A 14,054-nucleotide genomic window follows, 5' to 3' on the forward strand; every position below is an offset into this window, starting at 1 on the left:
TCAGGCCGAGCAACACAACACTATTACAGCCAATCAGCAGCAGGGTGTGTTCATGATTGTGCACAGGATGGGGGAAAGGGAGGGCTATGTGCTGAACTTCATGCATTGTCAAGAAGGAGAGACAATGAGCAATGGAACCCTGGGTCCACCGGCACCCATTTAAAGAAGTTAAAATTTCAAAACGTGTATACATTTTTAAATTGATTGTTTTTGTTATGAAAACCAATGCATTTACATATATTCACCTACCCAGTATACTTTACTTTAGCTCTGCCCATTCAAGTTGGAGATGGAGTGTTTTGACATGGACTGCTACAGGCATAAGAACATTTACGTAAATCAATCAGTCTTAAAGGTACAGTAACAAAAACAGCCTGTTTATTTGTAAGGGAAAAGGAGAGGTTAGAAAATGGTCCTGTAAATTGACAGTTTTAGCATATAAACCGCAAATCATGAGCAAACCTCACAAAAACAAAGTTTAAAAATGTGGAATATGTGATATTTAACAAAAAGTAGAAAGAAACTAAAGTTTTTTAGGTACTGTTTTTGGGCTCTTTTTTCATCTAAAATAAAACACTAAAGCTAGTAAGTGAGAGATCTGAGTAAGTATAGATGCTGAAACAACAGAAGAGAATTAAATTAAACCAAGAAAGAGAAAAAGCTCAGTATGAATGGAAAATGGAACTGAGCAAAAACTTAGCAAGACATGAAAGAGCCAATTAGACCTATTTGTGATACAGATGTAACTCCAACACTAGATGTTATTTGTAATGCACATTGATATAATACAAAGCAAAGAAATGTATTATGGTTTAATGAGACAAGAAAAAACCACCTCCTTTTGACTTATGCAAGCAAGCACTAAATGCAATGCTGATGAGATACTGAATCGATGAGATAATAAGATTGAAATATTGAACATTGAACATTAAAAGTACAGATCACAATCAGGGTGGCCTTGGCTGCACTGGGAGTAGATGGGAGGAGTAAATATTGAATTATATACATTCCACATCGCAGGATAGTCAGGGAAGCTCATTGATTGATATCACGCTGATATTGGGACATCTTTTACAATTGTCAGGAGGAGCAAATCGGCCTCAAAATCGTTATCTTCTATTGTGGAAAATTTCTAAATAATAGTAAAAGTCATTTTTTCCAATTCTATATTCAGTTTGCACATCACAGAAAACTTTAATAGTTCTCCCCTTATACAGTTATTCAACATTGGTTATACCAAAGACTTTCCATCTATTAAACAGCATGTAACCAATGGAAGACCAATGACAATTTATCACACATTTTTTTTTAATCTCCTTTCAAGTTTTAAAGATGTTATAGATTACATGTCCCACTTTAGAAGACTGGATTATTCTTATATTATTTATGAAGTGGAGTGATTCTAAAGATACAGATTCGCTGAGCCTTACTTCAATATCTGTCTATTGTGTATCCCTACACATTTGGATGCAGCTAATCACACTTTTTACCTGGGCTGCCAAACAGTATAACTGCAAGTCGGGTATTCCAAGTCTGCTTTTATCTCTAGCTTTAGTTAGAGTTCTAAAGTGAATTATTGGTGGGTGGCTTTTCCAGATGAAGGCGTTGAGTTGTTTATTTACTAGCTTAAAATGCTTTACTTACATAGGAGGGCAGCGAATAAAAGACACACAGTAATTGAATTAAGGTCAAATATTCATCTTGATAGTATTAATTGTTCCTAGGGAAGAAACTGTCAGAAAAGACCAGTATTCAAGGTCCTTCTTAACTGATTTAAATAAGAGTAATTATTCTCAACAACAAAGAGTAGTTATTCTCAAAAACATCATTAAACACTGGGGACACTATCACTCCCAAGTATGTAAACCCAGCTTGTGTACTCATAAACTGAGGGGTATTCTGAAAATCTGAAAAAATGTGAAGTGCGAGGTTCACCACTTTGTGAACAACTGCGTGAGCAAATAGTCCAACAGTTTAAGAATGTTTCTCAATGTGCAATTGCAAGGAATTTAGGGATTTCATCATCTACAGTCCATAATATCATCAAACGATTCAGAGAAATCTCTGCAAGTAAGCGGCAAGGCAAAAAACCAACATTGAATGCCCGTGACCTTTGATCCCTCAGATGTGGCACTGCATTAAAAACTGACATCATTCTGTAACGGATATTACCACATGGGCTCAGGAGCACTTCAGAAAATCATTGTCAGTGAACACAGTTCTTCACTCCATCTACAAGTGCAAGTTAAAACTCTGCCATGCAAAGCGAAAGCCATATATCAACAACACCCAGAAATGCTGCCGGCTTCTCTGGGCCCAGGTTCATCTGAGATGGACTGATGCAAAGTGGAAAAGTGTCCTGTGGTCTGACGAGTCCACATTTCAAATTGTTTTTGGAAATCATGGGTGTTGTGTGCTCCGGGCCAAAGAGGAAAAGGACTGTCCAGATTGTTTTCAGCGCAAAGTTCAAAAGCCAGCATCTCTGATGGTATGGGGGTGTGTTAGTGCCCATGGCATCTGTGAAGGCATCATTAATGTTGAAAGGTACATACAGGTTTTGGAGCAACATATGCTGCCATCCAAGCAACGTCTTTTTCAGGGACATCCCTGCTTATTTCAGCAAGACAATGCCAAGCCACATTCTGCACGTGTTACAACAGCGTGGCTTCATAGTAAAAGAGTACGGGTACTAGACTGGCCTGCCTGCAGTCCAGAACTGTCTCCCACTGAAAATGAAGTTATACATCAAGCAAGAATGGGAAAGAATTCCACCTACAAAGCTTCAACAATTAGTGTCCTCAGTTCCCAAATGCTTATTGAGTGTTGTTAAGAGGAAAGGTGGTGTAACACAGTGGTAAACATGCCCCTGTCCCAACTTATTTGGAACGTGTTGCAGGCATCAAATTCAGAATGAGTGAATATTTGCAAAAAACAACGTTTATCCGTTTGAACATTAAATATCATGTCTTTGTAGTGTATTCAATTGAATATAGGTTGAAAAGGATTTACAAATCATCGTATTCTGTTTTTATTTATGTTTTACACAACGTCCCAACTTCAATGGAATTGGGGTTTTATATTTTAGTGACTGCACACTGTGTAGTGTATTTCAGAAAAGTGTTCGAATACACTACCTCAGATAGTAGTTCACCAGGATCCTTGCAAGACTAACCTACTGAGCAGTTTATGCTAAAATAATAAGTAATTTTAGTAATTATTCTAAAAAAACATGTTTACTAAGTAATTCTGTGTGAGTCTAGTCATTGTTCAGCTATTAGTGAACAACCCTAGTCATTAGTTCACTATTACCTCCTGAGTAATTAGCTAGTAGTCCATGGTACTCAATAGTAGTTATTTACACCGATCAGGCATAACATCATGACCACTACCTTGTTTCTACGCTCACTGTCTATTTTATCAGCTCCACTTGTACAATTACAGACTGTAGTCCATCTGTTTCTCTGCATACTTTGTTAGCCCCAATTTACCCTGTTCTTCAGGACCATTCTCAGCACTGCTGTAACACTGATGTGGTGGTGATGTGTTAGTATGTTGCGCTGGTCTGAGTGGATCAGACACAGCAGTGCTGCTGGAGTTTTTAAACACATCAGTGTCACCGTTGGACTGAGAATAGTCCATCAACCAAAAGTATTCAGCCAACAGCGTCCTGTGAGCAGTATCCTGTGACCACTGATGGAGGACTAGAGGATGACCAGTACGAACTGTACAGCAGCAGATGAGCTATTGTCTCTGACTTTACATCTACAAGGTGGACTGACAAGGTAGGAGTGTCTAATAGAGTGAATGGTGAGTGGACACAGTGTTTAAAAACTCTAGCAGCACTACTGTGTCTGATCCACTCATACCAGCACAACACACACTAACACACCATCATCACATCAGTGTTACTGCAGTGCTGAGAATGATCCACCACCCAAATAGTACCTGCTCTGTGAGGGTCCATGGGGGTCCTGACCACTGAAGAACAGAGTAAAAGCAAGCTGATAAGTGGAGCTGATAAAATGGACAATGAGCATAGAAACAAGGTGGTGGTCAAAATATTGTGCCTGATCGGTGTAAGTGTTAATGGACCACTACATATTAATTCCTGCTTAGTTTCTGATTGGTTATTTATTCATTATGAAACGCTGTTGTAAAGTGTTAACATTTCTGTTTGGGTGGTATACCACTGGGCAAGCCCACACCTGGCAAAGTCTACCATAGGTCACCCCACACTGTGCCCACATAATTTTGCCCACTGTGGGCCCTTTTTGGATTTGGGTTTCCCCAGATAACCTGACCCAAGCCCACTGTGGGTCACTCCACTTTGGGCCTACATCATTTAGCCCATGGTGGGCCTAGCGCATATCAACATAATTTGAATGTTATAATGACATTATATATCAACCTGTCCTCAATATTGGTATATTTGTGAATATGTGAATGTTGTGATCGTGAATATTGGTATATAAATATAATGTATTATATATCAATAATATAATAATATAGTCATACTAAAATAATTAAATAGCATGGAAAAAGTACTTTTTCAACATTAAACAAAAACTAGCTTGGCAGTGTTTTTTCAACTTTTTTAACAGTGCTTAGCGGAATATGGAAATGGAAATTATTGATTGATTATTGATCTTCTTTCTGTAAAACATTGTCTATATACCCACAAGACAAAGTCTTTCTATTATATGGTCAAATGCAAAGGTATTTTGCAGCAGAATGAGCATAGTAGTGGAGAAGCGCTGTTTACTATTTACATTTGAATTTTGCCATTTTTTGGCTTAGTGTTCTCTTTGAAAATGCATTATTAGAGAGTGAAAATGATCATTTTGACACAGTTATTGCATAATCACATTAAGCACAAATAAGCAGTGCTGGATGTATATTTAACTTAAATAAAGCTACTCATAAAGCATCTAAATTTTTTTGTAAATTAAATATCAATAGTAGTATACCAAATGGCAAATTAAAATCAAAGTACTGCTTGCAGAAAAGTTTGAAATACTCCAATTTATGTTTTTAGTTGTGTTTTATTGAGCTATATGGTTATTTTTATGGATTTGCAAGTGATGTCGCAGGGAGCTCATTAATCAAGCAGCCAGCTTCACCAGAGCCATTTGACCCTTATTATTATTTTATTTTACCCAATAGAATTGATAAAACAGCTCTTTGTAACAGCATTCATGCTATTTCTCAAATGGCGTGATTGTCTACAGGTTTAGTTCATTGCTGAGAGATTGTGTGGTTGCTTCATGTGATAGACAGAGTCCTAGTTAGTAGGATTTGCCATGCCTGGTGAAAAAAAGGCACAGACCAGTAAGCATTTCATGCTGGTCTCAGCTGGTTTATGCTGGTCTATTGCTGATGTGGACCTGTCCAGGGTGTTTCCTGCCTTCCACCCAAAGGCTGCTGGGATAGGCTCCAGCTCCCCTCGTGATCCAGAAGGATAAGCAGCTTAGAAATAGCTTGTGTGTGTATGTGTGTGTAGTGCTGGTGTGGTTCTGGTTTAGCTGGTCACCCGGCATGGTCATAACAGCATCAACACACAACAAATTGCTTTTTAGTTTTTATCATAATTTGAAAATGCCTGTTGCCCTTTACATTGTGTGTAAATTTTATTAAGAATGGACAAAATGAAATGGCCTAAATAGACTTGGTTCCATTGACTTACATTAAAAATGTTTTTTTTTCCTCTTCCTGGAAGGTTATTATTTTGGAGATAGGTTTTCTTCTGACAACAGTGATATGATGGTTTTGTTCGTGATCAGTCATGCTAGTCTATGCTGTTTTTTTCTAGCAGTGATGACTATATTAGGAGGATGAAATGGGTACAAATTGTCACCTTATGCTAGACATTACATGATTTTTACAAATTTTTTTCTAAATTTAACTGAACTTAAATGAGAATATATTTGTCACTATGACCATAAAGTTCTGTTACTTGGCTCAGTAATCATGCCTGCGAAGCAAGATCACATTCATATATAATATTATAGGAAGATATAGTATTACTGTCCAGGGTGTATCCTGCCTTCCACCCGATGACTGCTGGGATAGGCTCCAGCACCCCCCGCGACCCTGACGGAGAAGCGGTTTAGAAAATGGATGGATGGATGGATATAGTACTATAGGAAGTATATTAGTCATATTAGCTTTGTACATGATCCAAACTACAAAGTGACAGCTCCACTTTGTGCCAGTTTGACCAAATAGAAATTTTTTGTAATATACTTTTTGGTTATTGCTTCTCTAAAAGTTCATGATGAACAGACATTTTGTGACCATTAAAAACTAGCCCCCCAGTACGCTTCACCCCTTATCCATCCTTCACCCTTTATAGTGACGCCCCCAACTGGGTGTATGTCTGAGGGGTAATATGAAGGGACTGCAGTGCTACAATAAGCTGTATGGAAGTTTTCTTCTTTGTGAGACTAGCTATGAGGACACAGAGGTTGGGACCTCGGTAGCTTCAGAAGGAATTAAATTCTCTTTTCTCCATTCATGAGATTAAATGTAGAAACAGCATAACAGCATTATAATAATACTGTAGTCTACTCAGGGGCACAGTGACAGTGTCGCAGACCTACCCAAATTGTGACAGAATAATTATTATGCACAATTTTTAAGGGAAATTTGATTAGTTTTCTCTGAGCACTGCCACTCTATCATGGCCAATCAAAATCTGTCAAGCTGCGCCTTATTTTCCTCAAACCTCCAATAACCACTTAGCAACTGTTGCTATTCACAGTTGCCTCAGTAATCAGTGCTGTGATGTTCATGACCAGCGTTGGGACGATAAGCAGTGACAGGTTCTTAGTTGTGAGCCATTTTTTACAGTGTACCAGGAGAATTTAATCTCATTGGCTAAGAAAGGGAAAAGATGGATATTTAAACAAGACTAAAAATACAGATCCCACCAAAATAATTCAAGGCGAAAGGTTTCTAAAAAGAGAAAGAGGATGTGCCTGCATGGTCTAGACAATCCCCTAACTGAATCATTTGAAAATTAATGGAGGAAAATGAGGCAGAGGGATCCTGTAACCTTGGGGAATTGAAGATGATTTGCCAAGAGGAATGAACCAAAATTAAACCACAATGCCCCAAAAAGCTAATAACTTCATATCCACTGATGTCTTGAAGTTGTAGTTACCACCAATAGCTTTGCAACAAAGAACTAATATTATTATTATTTTGAATGTCTGAATACTTTTTCCCCCAAAACAAATTATTTTTTTAATCCTATCTTTATGCTCATCAATAAATTCTTTTTGTTCATTGTTATACAAAGTCAAAGGATTTTGGACCAGTTTCATAAAACTTCTCATTAACAGCACTATTTATAAAGTCATTGTGGCATGATTAGCATACCAAAGTCTTTTTTAGGATTTTCACCAGTGTCCTAGGCTATCAAAATCTACATGTGAATGAGGTCATACATATTAAAAGACCCACACCAAGTAAAGCTTGGGTAGGCTGCCAAAATGGATACAGCAAAAGAAACGAAACAAAGAAAACCAAAATTCTCAGAAACAGAGCTATATATTTTAAAGGAAGAAGTGCTGGCAAATAATACTTAATTGTTCAGTAAAGTTGCTTTTGACTTTTAATCAAGAAGCAAAGTTTCTTTATCAGAAAATGTCAATATTAGAAAAATTATGTATATAAAAATGAAAATATCTTAAAATTCAACTTTTAATTTGGAATTATATTTCAGTATGTAGGAGTTTGTTTCTCATTGGTAAGAACTTAAGCATTTTTTCCAATTCATCATAATTGCAGTAACAACTTTTACTAACTATTAAATTAAAATTAAACATGTTTTTTGTCGGACAATTAAAAAATAAAATTTCTAAGTACTATGGCAAGCCCAGACATTTTTTTCCCATTTTTCTTTATTTTTATCAGGAATCAATTTTACACATATGAATATTAAATTTTAACTAATAAATACTAATTCTTTATATTAGGAATTCAATTTGTATGTGTCAACATAACAGTCCCACTAGTACACATCACATTTTGAGTAAGAATAGTTTTACTAGTGAAAATGTCACATGTAGTTGGGGTTCCCCTGTAAAATGTTGCAATTGCTGAATTTGATGCAGGAAGAAAAAGGCTTTTTTTAAAAGAAGTATTCTTCAAACATGCTAAAATAAAAGCAAAAACCTGCCACAGCCAACTAATGGCAAACAGCAGTTAGAAGGTTCATGAAAAGTGTTTCAGGTGTTATTTTTTGCGGGACTGTGTGGTGTGTTTCATAAATCTGGTTCATTATATGTGTAAATGTGAAGAGCATACATGCACTGGAAATACATTAAATAACAAAAACAAAATTGAATACTTGCTTCCTTTCACTGTATATAAATGAGTTGTTCACAAAAATCTGCTAAGTCATAAAAGGTTGTTTTAGCAGCTTGGTTTCCATATATAGACTGAATAGACTGAAGGGTGAAAAGTATATTTAGAAATTTGAACAGTGTTCACACTGTAGATCTTTTAAGTCTTTTATTTTTTATGACATAGGCCATTTAAAAAATAATTAGACATTTAAGTGTTACACAAAATCATGTTGGTTGAACTTAATTTAATTTAATTTAGTTTATGTGTTATGCTTTCTGACGTTGAGAAATGTTATATTGATGATATATAATATAGTAAAGTTAGTTGTCCAACAATGATAGCCTAATAGAATTTACTTAACATTAGTGCTTAGGAAGTACTAGTACTCAATACTTAATAGTTAATATAGATTGTGCAAATTGTTACCTCAATTATTACATTATTTTTGGAGTGTGGAATGATAGCTTTTTTTGGGTAGTAATTAATTACATTTACTTAATCACATGTACTCAATATTTCATGTACTAAGCATTCTCAAATGATAATACTTTTACCTCGACTCATGTATATTTGAAAAGAGTTTACTTTTTTTTTGACTTTCTTTATGCTGTTATTTCATGTGTCTGGTCACATATTTTTTTTTAAACGATAAAATTCTGATTATCTTTTCTCAAAGTGTAGTGAACACTGCCCACCTCTAAAAGGTCTTCTGAATTTAGTTTACATCCCCATGCACCGGGCAAGGAAAAATAATATTAACAAATAATTTAATGGTGTAACCTCCCCCTCTTACCACAATCACCTATTACCAAGTGAAAGCACAAGTTTAGAGACTCCTTAATATGGAAGGAACATACATAATGATTTTGGACTCAGGCTGAGGTTCCTCTGTAGTTAATACGTTATAAGTTACTCTTTCTGTTTCAAAATCAGTCTTTTTAAATGAAGAATTTTCTGAATGGTTACATTTACAAAAAAAAATCAGTAAGGTCAACACAAACACCCACCCACACACACACACACACACACACACACACACACACAGAAACACATACACATGTACACACATACACACACACACACACAGACACACCTACACACACGTAAACACACACACGCACACACACACACACACACACACACAAATTACATCTCTCAGTGCTCCTGATCAAATATTTATATGATGTCATGCTTTATTCAGTTGTGCTGTAAAACTTTGTGACTGTCTGCATTTCATTAAAACCAGATTGCTTTTTTCACTGCTACACTCTACACTAACTATAGAGGTGTGAGGTTTAAACATAGTCTTAACTGGTAGGTCTAACAATATGTATGAGTACCTGAAAATATAATTGAACTTGAAAGCGATTTGTGTACTGGAGTGTGGATGGTGATGTTACTGTCATTATTTCATAATTTCAAATAACTTGCTTTGATGTGTTCTTCAGAAGCAGCTCTTCAAATATTCTTTAGTAAACACAATGGTCTTTTATAGAACCATGAACACTCAAAGAACCATTTGCATGTTTAAACATTTCTTTGCATGGTGAAATGATTCTTCAGATTGATGTGTTGTATATGGTTCTATATAGAACATTGTTGATAATGTAGCACCAAAAATATTCTGCTATTCTGCTATAGAAGAACGCTTGTTGGTGCTATAGAAAAATATGCACTCATTTTCCACCAATCTGAAGTACCAATTCAAAGAGTTATTTAAGCATGGAAATGGTTCTTTGCATGTTCATGGTTCTATATAGAACCATTGTCTTTATTGAGGAAGTAGAAAAATCATGTTTTTAAGAGTGCACTGCCACATGTTAGCTAATATGTGCAGTACACATTAACTAGCATTATATTTGTTTATTGTGACTCGTAATGGAACAAATGTGCAGTCTTTGGTCTCATCAGTCATAATTAAAATAAAGTCCACCACAACATACGCACATACAAACTTATCTCTGGTTGTGTTTAGGTGTGCATATGGTAAATCAGTGACATCAAATGACGATACACATATAAACATACACATACTACACTAATGTCTACATATGCTTTCAGTATAAAAAGTAAAAAAAAATACTAAAAAGTAGCTTGTAGATCTACTTAAAATATTAAAGTATTCAATAATAAAATGAGTTCAAATGCTTGTTACCATATGAAGTCATTTTTAAAAAGTAGATGTGACATGACACTTTTTACAGTGCAGACTCACACAACAGGGTGATTTTTTTAATAACAACATTCATTTTTCCCCATACACAAAAACCACTTATACTGGAACTCTAATGCAAATGGCAAACTGCATAATTCAGATAAGTTCTCAGATATCTATGGTTAGAACACCGTAAAAAATAGCGGCTTACCTAAAAAAATGACTTCTTTTGAAGAGGTGTTGGCATAGATTTATTCAACTTAAAAAACTTTAAAAGAATAAATTCATTTAAAGTATTTATTTAGGTTGAATACAACTAGTTAATTTACTTGCTATTTAGGTAGATCTGACGAGCCACTTTTTATAGTGCAGGGGCAGCAGGCCACACCCAGTTCCACATTTACTCAGCCAGAGATGTCATCTTAAGCAAATACATGCTGTCACTGATATTTACTCTTTGTCAGGCCACGGTCTGACTGTGCTGTCAATACCTCTTTCTCCTTAGGACAGGGTAAGATTCAGATCCTTTACCCTTTTAATATACATTAACATATATGCTAAAAGGGAAAAAGGATCTGCATCTTATCATGCACTGAGGATATATACATCAGTATAGCATATCTATTTACACTGTCTAGCCTACATAATACATATCATCAAAAGAGCAATCACAAGTCCTGTGAGGCTCCTCCCTTATTCCCAGATGTACGCTTGTAGAGCAACCCCAAATAGCTGCCCCTTAGAAAATCAGGGAATTGAGATCAAATCCCTTTATTTCTGTCAGGAAGAACTCCCAGATGAGCAGATACGCTATGGTTCATTCTGTTCCACAGTATGTGCTGAACTACTTTAGTAAATCTTTGAAAAGTTGACGGGAAAACTTTTCTATGGGAAAGTAGTGTATGTGTGTGAGTTTTTGTCAGTGGGGAGATGTGTGCATGGTTTATGTAAGTGAATGCTGGGTGGGACAAGGTGAGGGAGTTACCTGGACAGATGCATGAACAAATAGATTAGTAAAGCCATAAATACTACAGCTACATCACTTTGTTTGTCTGTCTGTCTAACTTTATTACACTACTCTATACCAATCAGAGTTGAAAATTAAAATGATACAATGACATTAATGAGGCTTGTTTTTTTCCCTACTGCTACAAATACAAGGCATGTACCTAGGCCTCATTAGATTTTCTAGTAATGTATATGCTACACATGTTACTAGAATATGGTAGTGGTAGCTAACAATATAGTGACTTACCAGCTAGCAAGATAAGTTCACCAGCTAAAGTTCTGTAAAGTGAAGTTAAGTTGAATAATTGGTGTAACTACAATCTTATGAGCCCCAGTGCACAATAATATGTTCTGCCCAAAAAAAAGACAACAGAATTTCTTGTTCACATACAATTACTTTGCCTCAACCAAGCTGGCTAATGGGTGAAGCGTATTATTATCAGGGCCAACAATAAGTCAGTTAATCAAGGGAACTACACTGCCAGTAGTTATGCCACAGAACTAAACTCTGGCAATTTTAACATGTCCATAAAACCTGCCAATCTGTCTGGAGAAAAGAGCCCAAAGGGGGGGGGGGGTGGACAGGGGTGGCTAGGACCTGGCTGGCAACTCCAGTCCACATTCTAGCAGAGGAAAAAGAGGCCAGTTAATGTGGGGCTGAATGGAGGCAGAGTGTGGATTAAATAATGAATGAAAAAGGCACAGATCTCTCTTGACTCCACCACCTCTAGCTTTACACATGCTGTAAACAGGCAAAGTTTGCCTGCTAATGAATATTTCACTCAGCGATGCAGACCCAGGGCTTTCAATAAGCATTCACTCTTGGTGACCCATAGGCTGTGTGCTGACTTCTGAAATTAAGCACATTGATTTACCCTCTGTTCTGAGGTCACAATAATGGGATGAACTCACCAGAAATGAGTTCCTACAACCCTATATTTAACTCTAACAACCTGTCCAAAATCACAACTCTGCTGCACCAAGCTACATATTAACATCAAGAGCAAATATAATTCAATCTAGGAAAGTATCTCGTACTTGAAGGCCTATAAGTCAAAGCATTGCCATAAATCAAGTAATCCAACACCTCTTCAAAATAAAAAAAATTTTGGATTCTGTGGATGTTTTGTTGAAGAGTTGTTTTTGTAAGTGATATATGTGAGTGTGAAGAACCTTTTGTAAAGTTTTTAAAACCTTGACATGTTGAGGAGATACGACAGCATAGCAAACACAGCATACAAAAACATTTTTGTAAATGAGATATGTAAGTGTGAAGAACCTTTAAAATTGAAAGAATCTACAAGAGGTAATAGTGCTATATCAAATAAAGTCTTCCATAGGACCATACATCCAAACCAAGAACCCTTTAAGACCATATATTATTAAGAATGTGGAAAGTTATAAAAAATTTAATATAAGACCCATACATAATTGTAATAAGAACAATAGTTAAGCTGTGCAGGAAGATAAATAAATGGCTTAGAAATAGAAAACAGTTACTTGATTTAAACTAATGCTATAGTTCAATTTAATATCTGAGTCCAAACATTGTTTCTCAAGCCTGAGAGATAACATTGTCATGCAAAGTTAACTGCTTTGTTGTTGCATCAGATACAATCAATACAACTTCTTCACTCTCCACAACACATAACCTAGCATTAGTTCACGCTGCTGAAGGAACATGACTGTGCATCACTCATGTACGTTACTTACCACAGCATGTAGTGTAAAGTAGGGCAAATTCACCTACCTCTTATCTGTTGTTCCCTAGAGCCTGAGAAAAATCATTTCTGTGAATTGCAGTCGCCGTGTTGGGGGTTTGTACTCGGGCGAGCTAGTGGACAATCACTTGTTCATTAAGGTTCAGTCCACCTCAGCCTTCAGATGTCTCTCTGCTAGCCATGTGAGTAGGTACTCTACTGCAGCCTTCTGATATAGACACACCAAGAAGAGAAAGGAGAGAGGTGTGGTTGCATGGCAAATAAATGAAAGAGGCAATGAAAGAGGGAGGGAGGGAGGGAGGGAGGGAGAGAGGGAGGGAGGGAGAAGTCCCTCAATCTACAATTCAATTTCTCTCGTGCCCCTTTCCAGTTGTCTCTCTCTGTATCTCTCTCTCTCACACCCCATACCGGTTACGCTCATTTTCTCACGCATATTAAAGGACCATGGCAGTGTTTTTTTTTTTTTTTGTTCAACCTAATCTCTATCTGCTGCAACTGTAACGGTCAGTTACTACAATCATTATGGTGTGTTTCCCTGCTGAAAAAATGCTTTAGCTTCAGCACCTATCCACTGGCTTCTATTATAAGTTTGCTTTAAGTAAATGGATGCTCTGTTCTGTTTAAACACAGAGAAATGACAGCCTGTAGTAAACAACCATGTGCTACAGATCAGGTTGGAAAACACCAGTGTACTCCTTTATCATGAATTCGCTCAGTCTGACTCCTTCTCTCAGACTACCACTCTCATTCTTTCCTTCTTTCCACACTTTTTCGGATGTTTTCCCCAACCTCTTTCTGGGCTATCTCAGTGCCTGCAT

General features: G+C 36.5%; 1 protein-coding gene across 4 annotated transcripts in view; it reads right to left on the reverse strand.

Annotated features, from left to right (window-relative positions):
• The window catches only part of sulf2a (sulfatase 2a), a 75,454-nt gene extending 61,959 nt beyond the window's left edge, over window positions 1-13,495 (reverse strand). For all 4 annotated transcript variants that reach the window (XR_005129288.1, XM_017685189.2, XM_017685188.2 and 1 more), the window contains exon 1: window positions 13,266-13,495. The gene's annotated coding sequence lies outside the window, so the exon portion shown is untranslated. The remainder of the gene's footprint in view (window positions 1-13,265) is intronic.
• Between the last annotated feature and the right edge of the window lie 559 nt (window positions 13,496-14,054).

Source organism: Pygocentrus nattereri, chromosome 21 (genome assembly GCF_015220715.1).
Source record: "Pygocentrus nattereri isolate fPygNat1 chromosome 21, fPygNat1.pri, whole genome shotgun sequence".
In the NCBI taxonomy this organism is placed as follows: Eukaryota; Metazoa; Chordata; class Actinopteri; order Characiformes; family Serrasalmidae; genus Pygocentrus; species Pygocentrus nattereri.